The sequence below is a fragment of the Crassostrea angulata genome, chromosome 6 (genome assembly GCF_025612915.1).
Source record: "Crassostrea angulata isolate pt1a10 chromosome 6, ASM2561291v2, whole genome shotgun sequence".
Lineage (NCBI taxonomy): Eukaryota > Metazoa > Mollusca > Bivalvia > Ostreida > Ostreidae > Magallana > Magallana angulata.
Window position 1 is genome coordinate 12430001 of NC_069116.1, and position 7500 is coordinate 12437500.

General features: G+C 36.5%; 1 protein-coding gene across 1 annotated transcript in view; it reads right to left on the reverse strand.

Annotated features, from left to right (window-relative positions):
- The window catches only part of LOC128186723 (ras-responsive element-binding protein 1-like), a 59934-nt gene that overhangs the window by 43848 nt on the left and 8586 nt on the right, over positions 1–7500 (reverse strand). The gene's annotated exons all lie outside the window — the stretch shown is intronic.

Below are 7500 nucleotides of genomic sequence, written 5' to 3' on the forward strand. Positions count from 1 at the left end.
AATGAATTCTGCAATAAAAGTACTTATTACAAGAAAGCAGTATTTATTTTTGAGGGAGCTCTATTGCTTATGGTATATTGATATGGCTGCCTTTGATCTTGTGTCTCCAGTCCCAATGCTCTTCATAGATTCCAGCGCTAAGGATTCTGACAATTGTGAGAGGCTCGCTCTCGAATTGTTTTACCCGCTTCACATCTCAGTTTGTTCTAAGGTCTATTTTCCCTTTATACTCTGTGCAAATAACTTGTAAAACTTTATTTGTATAAGACTATTCAGTAAAAACATCACATTTCTTTCCCTTTAACATCATCCTGAATGCTTTACAAAAGATTAAAGCCTGTCAGAATACAGCGAAATGAAGAAATACTTCAGATCTGATATCGACAAGCATTACACAGTTCAGCCATTGAATTTAAAACACTACAATTTACCCGTTATTTCAGAAACTTACAAAATGACACTCTGAAATTTCTTTTTAACATTTCTTAATGTTAGCCAATCAATAAGGGAAAGTCTACAAAGCCAACATATTGCTTTCCTACACAAAAAAATGAGAATAATAACGTCATACAGAAGTTTCTTAAAAGATGACTAACTGCCAAATCAATTAAAGATTCCCTAACATACAAGTCATTATACTTAAGCCAATGATGATCAAAAATCAACCTCCTATTTCAGTTATGAGGGTTTTTTTTGCCATTAGGTGATATCCATACACATTTAACACTTCAGTTGATAACTCGGTTTGTCAAGATCTGTGTTATATAATTATAAAAGAAATTAAACTACTTTGTAATACTACATGGTTCTAAGATGCTAAAAGGAAGTCGGCTGTGAAACAACCTTTTAAGTGCCGGATGTAAGAGGATCACAAAGTGTATAAAATCCCCATCAAAACTTCTCCCGATGACCAAAACAGAATGGTCAGTGACAAGGCTTTGTTGTTAACAAAAAGGGGGAGGCCTCAAACTTGTCACCACCATCATCTCTCAAAATTTTTTCTCTTTCATGATTTTTAATGTTTTGTCATCAACCGAAAAAAATCCCTCTCATGAATTTTATCGTGAAGATCCACATCAAAATGCATTAAGACAATGCTGAATGGGGCTCGAGACAAAAGACAAGAAACAAGAGATGTACCGCTGAGTGACAAAGATCTGTATGTATCATTCCAAAAGGGTGACTCATGGGCAAACACACTTCTTTAATTGCTGATGTGGAAATGCATGCCATTACGATTGATAAATCTTAAGCAATCATACATCCATTATACCGCCAACAAAAAAAAAACCCTCTCTCAAAAATGTAGAAATAACATCAATCAGTAATAGAGTAAATAAGAAAAAAAATGGGAGGAAGTTCATGTTCCAACGCGGCACTTTTACGGTAATATTATTTCTTAAACAGCAGGTGGCCGTTTCTTACATTAGCAAAAAAACTTAAATTGAGAGTTGATACAGAGACTCTTTCTGCCCATTAATGAATTGAAATCAAATATGATAAAGTCACCAGGCTTATCCCATAAAACCCCATCCTCTAGTACAAGCACTCAAAGCAAGGCTTCAGAATTCAGTGAGAAAAAAAAATCTCCAACACAAATAAAAACCACGAAGCTTTAAATTTTGAAATTCCTCATCCTGGGATGAAATGTTTAATGTTCAATATTTACTTTTCCCATGCATCCTCTCTGGTGATGATTGTGTGTGCCCAATTCTGATTTATAACACCCAATTGAAGCCGATAAGAATCCTTGGAGCGAGTTACATCAATTTTTCCTACCCGCTTTACAAACCCTCCTTCCACAAAAGACTCCCAAACAATATATTGTTTAGTTTAAGCATCTACATAAGTATTCAATATTTTGCCTACGATTTCTATGGCATTTAAGTGCTAATAGATTCTTCAACTTTTAAACATCTTTATCCTTTTGGGGGAAAATGTGAATAGGTACAAAGTTAAATATTTGTAGTGGGCATTTTGGGTCTTGGTTGACACAGATGGACAGTTGCATTAAAGTCCAGAAAGTTGGGGCCAGGCTATCCTCTGTTTCTGGAGGGTTACTCATAGCAATGACCAACATACAACAGCTGGGGGGAAGCTGTGAATTTGTCCTGTGTTTGTAATAGATTAATTATGGAGATAATCCCCTTATAAAGATGAAATGCTTTAATCTCTGATTAACATCATAATGATTTCTATATTACTATTCAAAGTGAGAAACCAAGTATACTTAAACAATCAAATATTTAAATGTTCACCTCTCATCGATTGAAAAACTTGAAATGTTATTAATCATGACCTCACTAGTTAAGGAAAACTCCAAATTATTTCTATTTCCTTAGAATGTGTTTTGGGGCCATTGTTTCCGATCTCATTTTCCTACAACAGGTGGGTGGGTTCCATTTGATTATGCTTTTTAATATGCAGTTCTTGTACGAGGTGTTGTTTACTAATTCACAGATATTTTCATAAAAGCAGTCATTAGAACTTTGATGCCCGATCCATCAAGCAGCCATCGCCCCTGGGGGGAGATACTGAGGCGGTCACTGACTGGGTGTCCATCACATCGCTCTCCCAGACAGGGGCAGTCGGTCGTGACAGGCTCTTTGTACAGGAACCTATTGCCAGCATTCGGCCACGAACCAAAGCCATTATCAACTAGTAATGACAAAACATAAAGCCATGGCCCCAGGGCCAACGTAAGCATTGACCTGTGCTGCAGAGGTCTTCCCTCACAGAGAAGAAGTTACACAATACCATTTTGCCTTGGTGCAGGTAACTACAGCTTGAACCAATCAACCTGTCAGAGAAACAAGAGGGACAATTTTTACTGCTATCATCGACTGCCATTAACAGGGATAAAAATAACAGCTACATGGTCTCTTCTTAGGAACATCCCTTAATACTGTCTTGTACAAAATATGTCACCATCTTTTAACCCAGCTAAATGATATCATGTAAATATATCAGCTTCCTATACTAAAATGTGAACAGAATAAAATATCTTTACAAATTCAACTCTGATAAAAACACAATGCTTGAAGTTGCCATATATAGACTGGCTATCTTCTGCACCAAAGCATCAAATTGCCTGTCAGCTACTACTATACAGGTAATATCAAATGTAGGGCTCCTTGTTCACCTGACAATGGCATAGCCAGTAATGTATCAACCTTCATGATGCTTATCTGCATCCTTTCATCCTTATCACACCTGCTTACTTCAGGTAACTAAACTTCCTACTGTTTAATGCTTACACAGATAAGCATACCCAAAAAACACAACTGCCCTGACATTTTCAAGTGACACTGTTAAGACAAGAAATAAGGACACAATACTCAAAATTAAAGAAGAACTGAAGACAATCAGCAGTGTCTTGATATCTCGTGTAATCTGTGCTATTATCTCACTAATATCTCGAGCATCATTCAGTTCAACCAGTTTTACTCATCTAAGGGTTGAAAAGTGCCCATTTGAATAACACTGAATTATTTCCTGAAACCTTCGAAATGCCACCGAGAAATTCAGATTAGGAGAAACATCAAAAGACTCTGGTTACGACAAGTTTTTATCCTTTCATTTTCTATTACACATCTTGTATCTTATATCAATTTGCCATTAATTAGATTCATCAGGATTCCATATTTTATTTATAGGTCTACCTTGTGCACGGTCCATGCTGGTACAAAGTTCCTGATGAAAAATTTAAATTTTGAATTTGACACATTGATGCTGTAATGTGTAATTAAAATCAATCTTTAATTGTCCACAGCTTAATCAAAGACCACGATTCGTGCAACTTCATTAACATGACAGGGGTTACAGTACCAAACATGCATATTTAGATAATCATCTCAAATGCAGGGGAAATTCAGCAAACTTAGATAATAATTCCAAATGCGGGGGAATTCTGGCTATAATTATTGTTGTCATATTTAGAGAATTGTGACAGGGCCGAAGGTAGCTGTCGTGTATGGCCGTTGGACCATGTCCGGTCCTGATTGGTCGGTCAAACACCATAAAGATGGGCCAAGACCAGGCTCTCTCTGTCAGAACATTGATGTATCACCACCACGCATTGGCCATTATCATGATACATCATTTGATCATTACAACAAAAAGGATTACATTGCCGGGCCGCATTGTAGTCATATTCATCATCAGCGTGTATTGCCAATAAAGATACTTTTCATGTTCTATTAATGACAGGTACATCCAAAACCAAAGGAAACAGAAAAGAACTGTGTCTGCTTAATTATTTATATCTTTCTATATTCTCTAATAGCATGTCTTTAAGTATAAAAAAAAAACCCGTGTCCACCAAATTCTACCTGAGGCAGTGCTACAGATACAGCCACAACAGGCTACTTATAATTCAACTCTTGACCTTTACATCAAACTAAATGAATTCTAAGGACTCAAAATTAAACTAGTTAGAAAAATTATATATGTTAATTGATTGGTTAAGCAAATACACAACACTTGTACAGTGATTAAATATTCTTGTCATATTATCATGTACGAAGACCAAGCAAAAAACCGCAGGCAACATCACAGATGATTTTCTCACAGATGAAGAGAGTGCGAGAGTGAAAACATCTTGAGGCCGTGTGTTAGTGTGTATAATACTGATGATTGATGGACTGAGGGCTGTAGGTCTCAGCTTCCGATAACGCGGCCTGTTCAGAGTTGACATGCCTGGTTCCCGTGGCAAGGTGTGAAAACACCCTGCAGTGAGGCCGACTCGTGTCAACCCAGGTATGCCAGAAATGATTTCACACCAGAAAACAATCGCTCTTATCTTTCCGAAATCATCAGCACTTCATCAATTCAACTTTCTCAAATAATAGATTCAGTACTTTATGAATAATTTCAAAAGTTCATGAATTTATTATTACGTTTGAATATCACTCATATAGTGCTGCCTCCCATTTTCTGATCATTTTTATGACACATACATTCTGCATTCAAATTTACGCAAGAACAATGTAAAATCTTGACTGATCAATACATCAAAGATTAATTCAATTTGCATCACTTGATTTCAATAATGCTGACCAACTTTTCAATAGTGCAAACAAGTTATTTTTATCTTCATCATTTCATTTCTTTTATAAAAAAGAGAATAAAGGTACACCATCAAAAATTTAATTCAGTCTTTTCTCAAAATACCACTTTACTGAGAAAAGGTAGGCTAAATCTTCATGTCCTAAGTGACACCTGTAAAATTCTTAAGTAGGGCCCCATAGGCAGGTAACCAAAATCCAGCCTCCTTCTGAACATAATAACTCATGTGTTTTATTTTGGTCTGATGCGGAACTTGCAATAAAATGAAAAGATGACAGCAGGCAAAAGGCTTTTCAGGTATTTAGCTGTCAACTGCTGATATAGCACCAACAATTTTTTGTCGGTCTTGATAGCCTGGGCTTATAATTTCTCCACATTCAGCATCATGATTCAGTCATCTGTGGACAACAAGTTATTTATGGGAACATTGAGAAGAATTTTTATTTTTCTGCATGCAAGACACATCCATGTCAAATATGGGACAGTGTTATTACACCAGGTATCAGCTAGTTAGAGAGAGAGAGAGAGAGAGAGAGCAAGTGAAAAAAAAGTTCTCGGCCCTTCCCAGAACTTCTAATCTCTAAGTGCTGGGAGGGTTATAATTGATGTAGTGAAATCCTTTTTTGACAGAAACAAGCATCCGTGTACGGGGAGTACAGGTAACCAATTTTCATCACTCAAAGGGAGAATCAAGCATTCCTGTCACCCTGATCAATCCTGCCTATTGATTTATCGATGGCAGGGGGCTTACTCATCAAATCTGGGGGATAAAACTGTTTAAATTGGACCAACATATGAAGATGAATTTCTACGTTTCTAACCCAACAGCGAAATGTTTCGCAGTGAGAATCAATTTCAGAAGCCGTGACAGGAGCAGTTTTCTAAGATACCGGTATCTGTTTCCCACATGTCAGTCTTAACAGAGATGTCCACTATCGACCTGGTTCGACCAAATTCATCAGGTTTTGCTGCAGGTGTGCCTTATTAATAGAAGGAAATTTATCTTCCGTCGTCTTAACGGAGAAGTAGTCAATACCTCATTCCATCACTGTATTGGTAAATACAATGATCAGACAAACACTGAACTGTCCCCCGACAGAATTGTCTCACCTTCGCACATCTACTTGGTAAACAATACATCATCAATCAGCCCTAACACTTTTATAGCTGGCTCTTATAATGATCCAAGAGGATGGAGATAGCATTACAAATTACATATTTATACCTATAAAAGAAAACGTAATGGCTTATCCTCAATGACATGAAACTCATATCAAAAGATGGAGAAAAGGCACAATGCCATTGAAAAGTAGCCCTTGTGTTCGCAATAATTAAGAATGGAGATACTGATTTTTCCTAAAAGATTTCACATCCTATTAAGTCTTTGATTACATCAGAAGTATTTATCCAAGTTCTATACACAATGAAGATTATAGCTGGTATGTCAAAATGAGCTGTAGTTTGGGCTGAATTGCTGTAATCAATTCTTCTCAACAGACATTGGTAATTTCAAAGTAATGAAAAAGCAACCTTTTCAAGCTTTCAAAAAGCTATTGAAAACTAACAAAACTGAAATATAATTATGATTTCAGTGGCAGAATACCGGTGCTCATTACATGCCATCAGATTACCCCAGTACCGCTAGTTAAGGACATGAATGCCGCAACCTTACTAAGACATGATAAAAATCTGAGAGATTGCTGAAGCACGACCAGCAGTTGATTCTCCTTTTACCATCCCACATAATACAATGAACCTATTGCAAATTCCTAGATTTATCAAAATTAATTCTATTTCAGGCCATCAATTTATCACAGTGTAATTATTATTTCATTTAATAACCTCAACTTATTTTTTTAAAAACCCTATAATTTTCATCCATCTTGCAGAATCCTCTGCTAACTGTAACCTGAGCATCGCATGTTCTGAAGTATTATGACGAGGCGATTTATTGGGCGGGAGGTGACCGGGTCACATGATCTGCTTTGTCCCACTATCTCCGGTTGTGATGGCGACAGGATTGTATAAATATGTGATGGTTTCCCTTTTCCTGATGACGAGATACCTTCGCTAAGAATTTTGTGGATTTTTCTTTTCTTAGTCACCATTTCTAAAGATATGATCAATGACCAACACAAATATGAATTCAAGTCATTATTTGTCAAAAAGACACATCTCTTTTGTATATAATTACATAATGTGCAGGTGTGTTGTAAAATTCCCATCCCCCGAAAAAATAAATATGTGTCCTTACTATAGTATCATTTTTCTTGCTCTTACAAATGATTCTTCCCCATCTTTTATCAACGCTTAACAGAATCCATGCACCTACTGCAGTTTGCTTTTTTTTATGAAATTGCTGTACAAATATTTTCTTCCTGAGTGTTTTGTATTGGTTTCATTAGGACTATCATTGTGCATACCTGTAACATT